The following is a 16,053-nucleotide window of genomic DNA, read 5'->3' on the forward strand; positions in this document are numbered from 1 at the left end:
GAATTAGTGTCAACTACATGCATGCTTTAGTCATTAAGCTGTCAAAGGATTGATCTGCTTTACAGCTTTGTCAAACTATAGAACTTTAATTATTTTGCCATATTTTAAAAATAATACATGTTTAGGTAATAATAAAATCAATATTCATACTCATAAAAAGATTGTAAAAGCATTGTAGGCTAACCACATACATTTTGGAAAAGAAACAAATTAATTCTTAAATTCTTTCAAATTCTTCATCTTATTTACTCATTTTGTAAAGTAAATGTTTATCTCGTATTTTAGTTTTAAGCTCTTAGAATCTTCAACAATATAGTTTTTTGTACATAAAATATTTAAATCAACTTAATCTATGTACATGTTATAAACTAAGTTCAAGTAAAATTACATAAAATGCAACAATGCATTTTATTTTTCTATTCATATTTTTGTAATAAATCTTGTAAGTTTAAGTAATTATTTTAGTTAACGCTATGAAATTCTACCTAGGCAGGTTAGGTGTTAATTTCCCAATTTGTATGCAAACTGAACAATTTTCTCTGGGCTCTTCATCATTTCGTCTTTCCACTTATCTTTCTCTATTTTAACCAAATAATATTTATTGTATTTTGCCCCATTTAAACTAATGAATAAAAATTTCCCTCAGTGTAAACTCTATGCTGATGTTTCACATAGAATATTTTATTCCCTGTGTGTTTTGAGTAGTAGCACCTTTAATGTTTTATCTATTTATATTTGTACAAGGCATATTACACATCTGAAATGAACACAGTACTAATTAGCATAAAGTCAATATTAGCCTTAGACTTTACAGGTAAGTCTACAGAATACAGAAAGAAAAAATATAATGTCATATGTACTCCTTAAACAGTTGTATCAGTGGAAAAACTGATGATGCATTCACGTTTTCCTCAATATTTAGTGAGGAGAGCAAAAATGAGTAATAAGAAGGCAAGAAAAAATATCCACTGCGTCACTGTAACAGGCACTAGATGATGAGGTCATAGAATGTATTCATCTTTATTTATTCAGAAATTAGCTCCATACCTAGCACATAAACACTCCCATCTCAGGTCTCAGTTTGCTTGTGCTTCTGTAACAAAATAGCTAAGACTGATAAGAGCAGAAACTTGTTTCTCACAGTCCAGGAGGCTGAAAAGTTCAAAACCATGGTTCTGGCAGGTTTGGCACCAAGTGAGGTCCCAGTTTCTGCTTCTAAATTGGTAACTTGAATGCTGTGTCCTTACATTAGCTAGTTCCTTCAGCCCTTTTGTAATGCACTACTCCCATCTATGAGTACAGAGTCCTCATGGCCTAATTACTCCTAAAGGCCTGACTTCTTAATACTATTGCATTGAGGATTAAGTTTCAAAATGGCTTTTAGAGGGGAGACAAACATTTAAGCTAAAGTATAACAATCCATAATTTTTGAATGAATGAACAAAAAGTCACTTGCATTTAAATGTGAAAAGGTAGATACTTTCGGTGTCAGTTATTTTCTGTACAATTGTGATTATTCCTCATAAAAATTCAGAGCAATCAGTTGGCTTTCAATTAAATTTACACATTAGTTATAAACATTTTAAATGTTAACTCTGTTTCTACCCTTCATGATATTTAATATGTATATTACTTTTACAAGAATTACTTAAATATTTTTCTTCCAATTTTCTAATTTTCTTTCCCTTGTTGAAATGAGCAAACACACAAAATATCAAGTGACAGACAATGCATTGCTAATGTCTTACTTTGGTAAGACACTTTCATTAGTATTTCCAATAGAACTGAGATTTTTATTTTTATATATTTTTTAACCAAACCTGACTCATATTGTAGATGATCTAAAGTATTAATGTAATACAAAACCATTGTATTTCTTGGCACAAAGAAAAAACGTGGGTCATGTCAAACACCTGCAATGACAGTAAAATCATGTCACAAATAGATAAGCTAATTATGTTGAAAAATGATTATGCACACACTATATAAAGCATTGTCCTTTTCCTTTGTTGGAGGGCATTTATTCATAGACATCATGTGTACTTTCTTCCCAAAGGGTAAGGTTGACCTAGAACCCTATGGACGACCCTTTATAATTAAGCTTGCCAACTACTTGTCAGAAATGATTAGTGAGAAACGTAGGAAAGAAAATTTCCCCTGTTGATAACAGGGGGCAAATAGAAGATGCCCTGAAGTTATCATAAGGAATCACATTTTTTTCAATAAGAATATTTTTATTTGATAATATCTAATATCACAGATCAACCTTTATTTATACATATTCTAGACATGTGTTGAACTTGACAGGTTTTGGTAATAGAAAATTCTGTGGCAACTCACAAAAGAGTATGTGTGCATTGTAATCATTTTTATTATAAATAATAACTGTGTCTTTTTTTGATAAAATGAAGATATAGTAAATCATGATTTCCCCTCAATCATATCTTTTAGAAACTGAGTTTATGTGTCTTTGGATTTATAATAATCACAAACTCACATTTTATGTTAAAATACTCATTAAAATGCGATAATTTATTACAACTTTATTTTGGATTATATTCTGAATGTCTTACAACATGAAAGCTAAAGAATGCTATACATTTTTTGAAACAGATTTATATAAGCCTCACAGTCTGTATTATGAAATTATTAATGGTAGAGTAACATTTTGATCTACTAGATTCATAAAATTAGTGAGAATTCTTCAGCTGTTATTTTGAATCCTCTCTTTATATCTCTTAATAATACAGATAACACAGATTTGAGCTACAGGAAAATGTAATATGCATTGTGTTTGAACAAAGTGTCTATAATTTTGGATGTACATCAACCTATACTGTATCCCTATGTTGTGTAAGACTGAATATCCTAGATCATATTGGATTATTACAGTCAATAATATTTTACATTAAACATCAAAAAACAATATGGCATTCATTTACAACCCAGAAAAATGAGTAACTCCCAGGAGAAATTTAGTTTTCATTGCTCCTTATGCTAACAACTTTAAAGTTCAAATGCTAACTTTCTATCTCCATTTTATTTAGAATGTATAATAAATCTTTCACGAAAAAAAGATGAATTTCTATTTTTTTTTTTTTTTTGAGATGTAGTCTCTCTCTGTCGCCCATGCTGGAGTCCTGTGGCGCGATCTCGGCTCACTGCAAGCTCCACCTCGTGGGTTCACACCATTCTCCTGCCTCAGCCTCCCGAGTAGCTGGGACTACAGGCACCCGACACCACGCCCGGCTAATTTTTTTTGTATTTTTAGTAGAGGCGGGGTTTCACCATGTTAGCCAGGATAGTCTCAATTTCCTGACCTCGTGATCTGCCCGCCTTGGCCTCCCAAAGTGCTGGGATTACAGGCACGAGCCACCACTCCCGGCCTCTATTTTTGAAAGTTACCTTTCATCATTTTTTTATCTGTAGTAGTGTGGATTAGAAACCTGGCTCAGTCCTACCACTAAAATAATTCTTAAAAGTTGGATGAAACATTAAAAAAATCTTGCTTTAGTGTCACAAGGATCAGGCAAGAAGACAACAATTTTATGAAAATTAAGGTTTTACCTTGAGAGCATTCTCTGGTCCTGATAAGGATGAGGCCATGTTTCTTGGGACTGTAAAAAGCATGGGACCAGAGACAAAGCTCAAAGTCCAGCCAAATTGGAAGTGTAGTAAGAGAACACTCTTACACTATTGGTGGGAGTGTAAATTAGTTCAACCATTGTGGAAGACAGTATGGTGATTCCTCAAGGATCTAGAACTAGAAATACCATTTGAGCCAGCAATCTTATTACTGGGTATATATATACTCAAAGGTTTATAAATTATTCTACTCTAAAGACACAGGCACACGTATGTTTATTTCAGCACTATTTATAATAGCAAAGACTTGGAACAAACCCAAATGTCCATCAATGATAGACTGGATGAAGAAAATGTGGCACATATACACCATGGAATACTATGCAGCCATAAAAAAGGACGAGTTTGTGTCCTTTGCAGGGACATGGATGAAGCTGGAAGCCATCACTCTCAGCAGACTAACACAGGAAAACCCAACACCACATGTTTTCATAAGTGGGAGTTGAACAATGAGAACACATGGTCACAGGGAGGGGATCATCAGGGAGGGGCTGTAGGGGGTGGGGGCCTAGGGGAAGGATAACATTAGGAGAAATACCTAATGTAGGTGATGAGTTGAAGGGTGAAGCAAACCACCATGGCACATGTATACCTATGTAACAAAACTGCAGGTTCTGCACATGGACACAGGGAGAGGAACATTACACAACGGGACCTGTTGGGGGTGGAGGGCAAGGGGAGGGAGAGCATTAAGACAAATACCTGCATGTGGGGCTTAAAACCTAGATGATGGGTTGATAGGTGCAGCAAACAACCATGGCACATGTATACCTATGTAACAAACCTGTACGCTCTGCACATGTATTCCAGGACGTAAAGTGAAATATATAAAAAAAAAAGAATGCCCTTTTCTGGGGTTCTCACTAATATGACCTGTGTAACTTGAAAATCCTCAAGACAGAAATTTAAAGCGATCTCATTCTGTTTATAACCCTGGGCCCTTGGTACAAACAAATTTATATAATCCTTTTGGGAACCCTATTTCAATTCTATCCTAAAATTATTTGCATAAATATACTTCCATTAGTTAGGAATTGACAGTAAAACAAAGCAAAACACACAGAGAAAGATGGTGCATGAAAAGAATATAGGAGGAAAACAGGGAGATAAAAGAATCACATGAAGAAAAACTCCAGATACTGGAATTACAAGAATGTATAACAAACAAGTTTGAATTAAGTAAGAATTAAAATGAATGATTTAAAAGTTTAATTCAAACAATAGTAAACACACAACTGACACATTCATAATATATTAGAGATAGCTAAAGTGAGAATAACCACATAACGTAAAACATAGTTAAATTCACTGTGACTCTTAAGAGATGTATAAAAATGAACAATAAAGAGAAAGGATTCAGTGATATGAAAGACAGAATGAAAATGACTATCATATATTAAACTGGAGTCTAATATATATTCATTAGTGAGATTTACTGACATCCCTAATAAAAGACATCAAATTATCAGATTCAGGAGAAATAAGACATTACACTCAAGATACATAAGATGAATTCATTCCTCAGCACACCTAAGTTTTTATCATAACCTGTACCTTCAATCATCTTCATTCTTCCTGACCTGATCTATTTTTCTCATCGTATTTACCACCTTCAAACATATGGTACACATCCTATTTACTTTGGGTATCTTATATTTACAATATAATCTCAAAACAGATTTTGTTGATTTTATTTACAAGATGTAACCAAAGGGCCTAGATTATCTTTATAGCATAGTATATATTCAAAATTTATTACCAAATAAATATAAAGTACATTTATGAAAGGTGAAGGAGAATATAAAACAGAGGGAAGATCTTCAGAACTACCACAACAAAATGACACATAACTTAAATGTCAAAATACCAACACTGACTTCTTTTCAACAGCAATAAAAAGTAGGAAAAAATTTGGAAAATATCCTCAATGAGTTTAGACACACTTCTATACATTAGAGGTTTATAAAACACAAAGACTCCTTTTATAAATGAGTCAAAATAATGACATTTTAGACAAAGAATAACAGAAAATTTATCATCCAAAAGCACCTTCCAAAGAAATCTCAAAAGACAAATTTCAAACAAAGGAAAATGATCACAGATAAAAGATTTGGGATAAAATAAATAATAATGAGAACAATAGAATATATATGGGAGGTATAAAAAAGAAAATAAAATTTACTTCAATACAAAATTGAAATGTGTGAAGATGTTTTGGTGGGGGTCTCCATTGCTCTTCAGCTTTGATTATTTATTTAAAAAACTCTCAGAACTCAGAGAAGCAATTATACTCATGTTTACAGTTTATTAAAACAAAAGGATGCAGAGTCATATCAACAAAGGAAAAAGATTCTCAGGGCAAAGTCCAGGAGACTCCAGGCACAAACTTACAAGTGTCCATCACAGCAGAATCACATGCAGATACACTTCAATCTCCCAGTAATGCTGCATACAACCACATGTGAATTCTTGGCAATTAGAGCAGCTTATTTATTCATTGATGTCCCAGGTTTTTATTGGTGGTTAATCACATAGGCATGCAATGCCCACGTGCAAAACTCGGCAAATTCAGTTTCCTTTCCATGATCCCTCTAGAACAAAACCAGGAATTCAGCATAAATCATATCTTAGAATAAACGTATCTGGTTAAATTGATACCACATGGTTCAAATAAATACAGCATGGCTCAGGGCCTCAGGCATATAAAGTCAGTCATTCACCACAAACCCAAGGCCTCAGATATACAAAAACACTCTTCACGGTAAGACTATTTCCAGAACTCAGAGGCTAGCTAGTCCTAAAAACAAACCTTACCTTTGAATGTGCAGGGTTGAAGAAACCCTGGCCTGCTGAGTTAACACATTCTTGCCTAATCCATATTTATTGTCCCTGGTCTAATCTCTCCTGTAGCAAAACAATCATATTTTTCTGAGCATCTACATTGAATATGGCATTTATATGACAGTAACAACAGTAATATTAACATGAATATGCCTAGCATTTTATGGACACAGTGTAGGGTAAAGATTGATTTTTAAAAATTACTAATGCATCCTACAAGGCCATTACATACACTTTAATATTTTGTACAAACGAAATTACTGATTCCTCCTCTCAATCTGCTTTTATTTTTACTTTTTGATAAATCTGTGCAGAACCATTTAGCATTGAAATTAGATAATGGTTAGCTAAATTCTGTTTTCTCAGGCCATTTATTATTCACCCAGATTACATTCTGAAGAGGCTTTAACTCAATATCTTAATACATTTGATTATCAATATAAGCATTATATAACTTCTCTACATAAGCTAGTTGAATCTTACCAACAATGCTAGTGTAATGTCATATTGCAGTATGATCATGTTACAATTCAGTTTTATTACAGAAAAAGTTATTAAGAATGATGGAGCTATTTGTTACAGCTACTCAACGTAATTGGTTCTTGTTTTTATACCGTATAGTATTATAAATAAGTGTTATTACTACTCACCATGATTTGATTATTTCTGGGTTTCTAATGGGTTGTGGACTTAGCCAGTCACCCTGTCTCAGTTCACAGGCCCTAATTGACAATGGTCTCTACTATATGCTGTGATACACCAGGATACACTTCCTTCCTATACACAAGACACAAGAATAAGAATAGTTAATATCTCTGCTACCTGTACTACAGGATGTCTTATCCTTATCTATTCTTGGGACAATGGCAATAACAATGAATTAATATAAATTATGAGTGACCTCAGAGATGGGGTCCCTAAGATTATATAAATGTGTCCTTCTGCATCTAAGAAGAACCATAGCCCTATGGTTATTTAGGCCTCCATCTGTGTTAAAGTGATAAAGTGATGCTATTGAGTCATAATACAAGCTCATTACCAGTGTTGGGTCCTAGCATTATCCATCATTAATTGTTGAGTTACCTTACCAAGTTCACTAAAACTTCATCATTTTTTCCAGGTTGAATCCCATCCCTTCCTCTCTCATAGATGAGAATTCCCTCTAATCTATTTATTTTAGTTAATAAATCTTCTTTCCTTAAAAGCCATTCATGATTAAAAATGAATTCAGCTTTTCTCACAATGCCTAGATCAGCATCTATCTCCCTGAAGGTTTTTTTCTGTTTGTAGGCCAATGCTTAACCCAACAGGGTTGTTGTCATTGTATACTAGATTTAACTGGAAGGAGGAACCATGTTTTACACTCCAGACTGTTTGGTTCTCAGTATGAGGATAAAAATAAGAAAAAACAAAACAACAAACAAACAACAACAAAAAACAAGAGTTCTCTACAATTTTCGAGAAACAGAAGAGGAAGAAATGCTTCTCAATTCATTTTATGAAGCAAACTTGACACTTAAACAGAAGAAGACAAAGATGATAAGAAAAGAAAAGGAAAACAAACAAACAAACAAAACTTTAGACCAACATAACCTAGATGCAAATCTACAAATATACCCTAGATGCAAAATCCTCAACAACTTGAATACCACACTATGTAAAAAGTGACACATGACCAAGCCATGTTTATTCCAGAAATGCAAGACAGTTGCAATATTTTAAAAAATCTAATAATATAGTTCATCATATTAATATTCTAAAATAGGAAAATGCATGATCATTTCAATAAATGCAGGGGAAAAAGACACTATTCAACAGTTACTTGTGATAAAAATTCAGTAAACCAGAAATAGCAGAAAATTCCTTCATCTTGATAAAGAGCATACAAAAAATCCATCATATTTAGCTGTGAAACACTGAATGTTTTCCACATGTATGCTCAGGAATAAAGCAAAGATGTTTGCTTTTATCACTCTTTTTCAACATAATACTTAGAGTTCTATCCAGTGTGTAAGGAAAAAAAGGAAGAATAAAATAAATGCAGACTGGAAAGAAATAAGTAAAACTGTTCCTATTTGTAAATAATATGATTATATATGTAGAAATTTATACAGCATTTAGGAGAGAGAAGGAATGTAGAAAAGGGAGAGGAAGGGTGAGGCAAAAACAAAGGGGAAGGAGAAAGTAAAAGAACAGTGGAAGGAGAAGCAGTGTCTCATAAAATTAAGAAGGATTTAGCAAGATTAGGACAAAAGGTAAAAACAGGTTTCCTGATATTTTTAATTGCATTTCAATAGCTTTCCAAACATAAATATTTCTCAGGTAGTTGAATGCTTTGGTCAATTTAGAGAGTGATGGAAGGCTGTTTTAATGAATTTCTAGTGGCCTTTTGTGTAGAGGATTTGCTGGTCTTTTCAAGTGACCATAGTCCACATTGATGGGTTGATTGAATATGGAAACCATCTTGAACTCCCAAGATAAACGCCAATTAGTAATGATATATTTTACAAACACACGTGCATGCACACACATACACACACAGACATGAGAGGATTTAATTGGATAATATTTTGCTGAAGTTTTTGAAATCTAAATTCATCATCTAAATACATATTTGTCTACAGGACATTTTCTTGTGATGTCTTTTTTATGGTTTTGGTATGGGGATAATGGTAGACTCATAAAACATGTTGAAAAGTGTTTCCTCTTTTTTATTTCTTAAACTTTTGTGTAAAGTATAAATTATATCTCCTTAAATATTAGTAAAATTTGTCAGTTCATTTATCTAGGTGGGTATTAATAAATTTAAAACATATATATAGGGATGTTCATGTTATTGCTTTCTTTTTGAGCTTGCCTTAGTAGTTTGTATCTTTTGAGGGATTTATACACTTAATCTAAATTAACTAATTTACATTTGTAAATTTCATCATGGTATTCATTTAGTTATCCTTAAACTGTTGTAGGACAATGGAAATGTTACTTCTATCATACTTTTTTTTTTGTTTATTTGTTTTGAGACAGAGTCCCGTTCTGTCGCCCGGGCTTGAGTGCAGTGGCCTGATCTCTACTCACTGCAAATTCCACCTCTCAGCTTCAAGCAATTCTTGTGCCTCAGCCTCCCGAGTAGCTGGGAATACAGGCATGCGCCATCACGCTCGGCTAATTTTTGTATTTTTAGTAGAGACAGGGTTTCACTATGTTGGCCAGGCTGGTCTGGAATTCCTGACCTCAAACGATCCGCCTGCCTCGGCCTCCCAAAGTGCTGGGATTACAGGCATGAGCCACCACCCCCAGCCACTTCTATCATTCTTAAAATTTGTCAATTATTTATTTCCTATTATTTTCTCCTTAGTCTGGCCAGAGATTTAACAATTTTATTGATCCCTTCAAAGATCTAAATTTAGTTTAATTTACTTAGCTATATAATTTTTCTCCGTTTAATGTTGTTTATTTCTTCATTAACCTTTATTATTTTCTTCTTTCTGATTGCTTCAGAATTAATTTGTTCTCATTTTTATAATAACAAGTTGGAAGCTTTCATCATAATTTCAAGGTAATTTTTCTTTTCTAATGCAAGCTCTTAATGGGATAGATTTTTCCCTAAACACAGAAATTTCCACATTTTGGTATGTTATACTTTTTTAAATTTCTCTTACTTTTGGCTAGGTTCATGTTTAAATATACATATGTGCAAGAATATTTTCCCTTGATTTATATGGATTTAGAGGTTAAAAAAAGGCAAAAAAATTATTTTGGAAATTTCTAGGAGACTTAGTTCACCATAATTGTTACATAATTGTGCATATGTTGCAAGTAATGTATTAAGAAAAGTATTTATATCTGTATACATGTATGGTCCTTAATGATGAAATTAATGCACAGCTGTCTAACTATAATAATTTCCTTATAATCACACTAGTTTTCCTTTGGTGCCACAAGATGATGAACCTCACTTTAGTGTGACCAAGCAAAATGAGGTACAAAAACAGTCCAATGTGAAAATATCTCAAATTCATATGAATTTTAAAAATATTTTATATGTAAATTAAATTAGAAATGAAATATATATAATATATTTTATTTCAGAAATATTTGCTTGCCTTTTGGAACTCAAAGTTCAAAACCTTCTATTGTCATCTTTAAATAACTAATTTTTAAGTTAATTTCTACTTGGTTCTATGAAAATACTACCACACAATGTGGAGATAAAGAAAACATTTACAGAAAAATTGTCCATATGGACACATTTTAAACAGATGATCTAATTAGCATAATAGCCACCAAACTGGTAAATAAACAGTTTTGTTGATTTGCTGCTTAATCAGCATCTATTCAGAATTCTGTAATATTGTTTAGTAAAACAGTTTATTTCCATCCATAAATGTATTTTATAAATTTATGCCCGGTAAACTTCCAGGTAAACCATCGAAATACTAACTGTTTTCTACAAGTGATGGTCTTTTTTTTTAAGCTGCTTTCTATAGTGAATTGATGAGAGTGAATGAAGATTAAAATGCTGATTCTGTAATAAAAGCCAATGCCGGCATGCTGATATATAATCTCTAAAGATCAAAAAATATTCATGCCTTATTCTCAGATTTTTAATAGTGGCTCTAAGCAGTCTTAAAAATTTATTATTTAGACACCTTATCCTATATTTTAAAAATATTTTCTTAGTATACTGTGGATGTTATACAAGTCATATAATGGATAGAGAATTTCTTACGTAAATTTACAATATAATTTTTTTAAATAAAACTTTTGTGAAATTATTTTCAAATGTTATAAATGTTAATGAGTTTTGTTGTATTGGTTCCAATATTTCTCATATATGGAAAATGTCATTTTCCCTGGGAATTAATATTTGGAGCTGGTGTTTAAGAAAAACCATGTTTGATGTTGGAAAATGCTATGTCTGGTATAACTATAGATGTTTGGAAAGCAGCTCAGTTATGCTACAGATAAAGAAAGGAGAGAAAAATGACAGAAGGGGAGGTTTGAACAAAACAAAATAATACCTGAAAATGTTGAATGGATATGTAATATTTGTGAATGTTTATGTTCTCTATTTCACCATTATGTAAACATTTATATTTTCAAAGGGAGACAATAATTATATTTTGAAATCATTTTTTTATAGAGTGCTGTATTTTTTCTTTTCAATTTCAATTTGGTGAGCAAACAAAATCAGTCAGATTATTTTACATAATTAGGTTTCCTTTTTGAGATTTGTTGAAACTCTTTATCCTTTATGTATGTATTTCAGGTAGTATAATAAAAAAGAAATATAAAATGATTAGATATACATAAAAGTATTGTAGATTATGTTTTTCATATTTTCTTTCTTTTAATGTATTTTGCAGATATAGCCATTCCAGATTATGATTTCACAAACTAAGATGATTCTCAGTAGGGAAGCATTACTGCATATCGTTTTCATCGAAGGGAGCTTAGTTTATTTGCCTGTCTGAATATTGACATATTACTAATTTACACATTGGGGAAAGAGTCAAGAGAACTCCAAATTTTTGTTGACTTGATATTAACCTGATAGGGGAATGTTAATAACTGACAAAATATATCCACAGTAGTTAGACATCAAGTTGTGTTTATTTTTTTAATCTACTGCATGTTATTGAATTATTTAGATAGATAGATGATAGATAGATAGATAGATAGATAGATAGATAGATAGATAGATAGATAGATTTATTAGATGTACAAGGAAATAGAATTCACTGGTGGGCGTGCGTAAAGAGGGGGCAGCTCTTTTCTAATGCAGGGCTAGCTGCTTGTCCAGGGGCCCATGATTCCAGGGCTATATTTGGCCCCACAGCCATCCAGGATGAGTTGTTTCCCAGCCACCAAGTCTTAAAATGTATATGCATTAAACTTTGTAAAATCGCACTTCTTTGAGATGTGGCTTTTTGGGCATTCACTGAACTTGAATTTGGCCCTAAATAAGGCCTCAGTCACATGCTCCAGGGTTTGCAGCTTGGTATGGATGAACATGGCCAATGTGAACTCTGACCTCTGGGTCCTGAGGCTTTCCAAAGGCATACTACATCTGGTCTTAAACCTAGACTAGGGAAAGTACTAGATCCAAGACATAAATGTCCAATGGCAAAGGCTGTTGTACACAAGGAACAGGCTGCTGTACACTACCTAGGATGCTGCTGTTTGCAGCCCTTGCACACCAGGCCCCATGTGGCTTAATTGATTGTAGAAATTATTTTATATATTAAGTTTTTGGGGATTTGTATCTTTTATTCAAGATAGCTAAATGTAATTTATATTAGACCATATACAGTAAGTTGTAAATTATAGAAGTTGTGCATATCAAAATCATATTCAGTGGGCAATATGGCCTTTAATATAATGAAGTTTATTGATAAAAATTAAAATAAAATAATGTGGTTTTGTAATGCTCTTGTATGTTAACTAAAACAAATTAATAAAACCTATTGAAACCCATAATCATTTAGACTATCTACTTACACTTTGGGAGGCCAAGGTGGGCAGATCACCTGAGGTCAGGAGTTCCAGGCGAGCCTGGCCAACATAATGACATCCCATCTTTACTAAAAACACAAAAATTAAACAGGTGTGGTGGTGCATGCCTGTAATTTCAGCTACTCAGGAGGCTGAGGCAGGGAGAACTGCTTGAACTTGGGAAGGGGAGGTTAGAGTGAGCCAAGACTGGGCCACTGAACTCCAACCTGGGCGACAGAGGGAGACTCCATCTCATAAACAAACAAACAAACAAACAAAAACACAACAAAAAAACTATCTACTTAAATACCATTCTATTAAAATAAATATTTTTCTGTGATGTTAGGTTTGTTTTGTCTCAATAATATAAATAGTGTATTGGTTGTCTCAAAGTGTTAAATGGAAGCATATTTTATGGCATTGCTGAAATATCTACCAACTTTTCTTACTCTAAGTTATGCAATGGTGCATTGATTAATGCATTGGAACTTGTTAAGCAGTTTGCATGTCTGAAAAATCAAGGTTCAGAGGCATGTAGGTTAAATCCGGCAATCAAATATCAGAGAGATATTTCAGAATATTATTTTTGTATACCAGAAAACACTTTTCAAAAAAAAAAAGTAAGGTCATTAGGAAGGCATTGTAAAGTTAATCTTTTCCAGCAAAGGTATTACATTTATTTTTCTGGAGTTCTTTAGTTATAAAATGTAGAATGTAGTTATAGGATCTAGTCAGCATTAAATTGATTGAAAAAATGAAAAACACTGTTTCATTTTTAAATAGATTAACAATTAAGCAAGTTGTTTATGTTGTCCCACTGATATACTAGAATATGCTACATTCTTTTGGGCATCTTTTAGACCATAGGGCTAAAATTTTGAAAATGACAGAGAGACAATTAGGAGCTCAGCACAAAGCAAAATGTTATGAATCAGGAAAATAAATAGAACAGAGATAAAAATTAGGTAGATGCAGAATTGGAATGATACTGAAAACAAGAGATGGAACTGCAGAAAATACTATGGCAGATCATTCATTCCTTTGAATGGTGAAAGTAGTTAATACAATGGCTGACAATTGAAATGAAAAACCAGACCTAGATGAAAAAATGCAAACCAGAAAACTTACCTAGTCCCATTATTTTACTCAATTGTGGGAAATACATGAAAAAAAGTTGTTCGTTATGAATCCTTTTTTCTAATATGGGAAGAAGGCACCACTAAACCTTTCTCATTTTTTTACTCAAATGTTTGTGTTTTCTCATAGAACTTATAATTTTAATTTATTTTTCAATATATGTTTCCCATACAGTCTAGTTAGATTCATAGTTGCAATGTTTCATGTGATATATTTGCTCCCTATGGAATAGAACATAACATTAATCTTTAGATGTGTCACTAGAGAGATTTGTATATATCCACATAAATCTACAGTTGCAACTAGAAAAATTATCCTGTGAAAATTTTGTGATACGAATGTCTTTCAACTTTTTAAAAAGTAAAGAGAAAATGATGAACAAATATGAGTTGGAAATCAGAATGAACAAATCATGAAAATGTAGTGTACCCCTTCAAAAATTTTGAAAATTAAGAGAAATCAGTAAAACAGCTGTATTATCATTTACAAAAATGTTTCTCTACCTATAGAACAAAAAATTACTTTGTCCTCTAATTTCCAAATAACTTACAGAACATTTATTTCCTACTGTCACTGGAATGGCACGCTGGCAGGCTGAGTTGGTAGCCCAATTGGTTCCTCACATCAAAAGATTCCCTTTATTATTTCCTTATTTTCTCTTTATTATTTCCTCATTTTCTCTTTAATTCTGGCACTCCTTCATGATTGAACTTACAGATGTTCTTTTGTCTACTAATTTTCGAGTAAGCCTGTGCTCTCTATAACTTTCAGTCTCAATGTCCTTCTACCATCAGCCTTTTGTCTAAACATTCTTATTCTGGTTTGTTTCCTTGAACTCTTGACATCAATCTCTGTTCCTTCAATATTCTGTTTCTTCTACTGGAAGCACTCTTTCCCAGATTTCACCCACTTTACTCTTCTCAATCTCTGTGTCTGAGTTAAATACTTCCTTAAGTTTCTATGTAGGATTGTCTGTCCATCTATAATTTTTCTATATCTCTCATGTTAACATACTTATATCCTTTACTGAAAAATGTCTCCTTTAAAAAAAATCAATGTGTTTGTTTACTTTCTTAAAATGCCCTCTTAAACTGCAAGGTCAAAGAAATAAGTATGATATTTGGATATTAATATCTACCACTTAATACAGAAACTATTCTAGCACTTGTATAGGTAGTATAAGACATAATTTTAGAACTCTAAAATAAAAACTCATAAACTGAAGTTGAATATCCATTTCCCATTGCTATCTCCTTTTCCTTTTAACACACTGATATCATTTGGGTCTGTGTCCCCACCCAAATCTCATGTCAAACTGTAAGTCCCACTGTTGGAGGTGGGGCCTGTTGGGAGGCAATTGGATCATCGGGCGGTTTCTCTTAAATGGTTTAGCACCATCTCCTTGGTGCTGTTCTTGTGATAGTGAGTGAGTTATTGTGAGTCTGGTTGTTAAAAGTGTATAGCACCTCCCCACCTCTCACTCTTCTTCCTGTTTCCAGCCATGTGAAGTGCTGGCTCCCCCTTCACCTTCTGCCATGATTGTAAGCTTACTGAGGCCCCCGCAGAAGCCCAGCAGATGCATCATGCTTTCTGTATAACGTGCAGAACCATGAACCAATTAAACTGCTTTTCATTATAAATTACCCAGTCTCAGGTATTTCTTTAGAGCAATGTAAGAAAGGACTAATATAGAAAATTGGTAGAGGAATATGATATTGTTGTAAACATGCCGGAAAATGTGAAAGTGGCTTTGAAACTGGATAGTGGGCAGAGATTGGAAAGGTTTGGAGAGATCAGAAGAAGACAGGAAGATGAGGGCAAGTTTTGAACTTATTAGAGTCTTGTTACATTGTTGTGACCAAGCTACTGATAGAGACACACAATGAAGTCCAGACTGAGGAGGTCTCAGATGGAGATAAGGAACTTAATGGGAAC

The 16,053-nt window shown here is 33.1% G+C and overlaps 1 pseudogene; it reads right to left on the reverse strand.

Annotated features, from left to right (window-relative positions):
- Positions 1–12,620: 12,620 nt before the first annotated feature.
- On the reverse strand, positions 12,621–12,715 carry LOC129526512 (uncharacterized; annotated as a pseudogene).
- Positions 12,716–16,053: the final 3,338 nt, after the last annotated feature.

This window comes from Gorilla gorilla, chromosome 12 (genome assembly GCF_029281585.2).
Source record: "Gorilla gorilla gorilla isolate KB3781 chromosome 12, NHGRI_mGorGor1-v2.1_pri, whole genome shotgun sequence".
NCBI classification, from domain to species: Eukaryota; Metazoa; Chordata; class Mammalia; order Primates; family Hominidae; genus Gorilla; species Gorilla gorilla.